This window comes from Eimeria tenella, genomic scaffold (assembly GCF_000499545.2).
Source record: "Eimeria tenella Houghton genomic scaffold, Eth_scaff1854, whole genome shotgun sequence".
In the NCBI taxonomy this organism is placed as follows: Eukaryota; Apicomplexa; class Conoidasida; order Eucoccidiorida; family Eimeriidae; genus Eimeria; species Eimeria tenella.
Window position 1 is genome coordinate 5,614 of NW_013541691.1, and position 282 is coordinate 5,895.

The following is a 282-nucleotide window of genomic DNA, read 5'->3' on the forward strand; positions in this document are numbered from 1 at the left end:
TATGGCCAGAAGCACCTCTTTGCTGCCTAGAGGCTTTTCTTTTTATTTAATTTAATTAATTCAATTTGATTGATTTAGTAAAATCAATTTAATTTAATTCAATTAATTAATTTAAATGAACCAATTTAAATGAATAGGAATAACAAGACATATTTGTCTTTGGGGACTGCACGCCAAGACGCTTGCTCAGAGCTGACTCATTTTTATGTTCAGTTTTGCTGCTGCTACTGCTGCTCTTGCTGCTGCTGCTGCTGCTGCTCGGATCTAAGCAGCAGCAGGGGC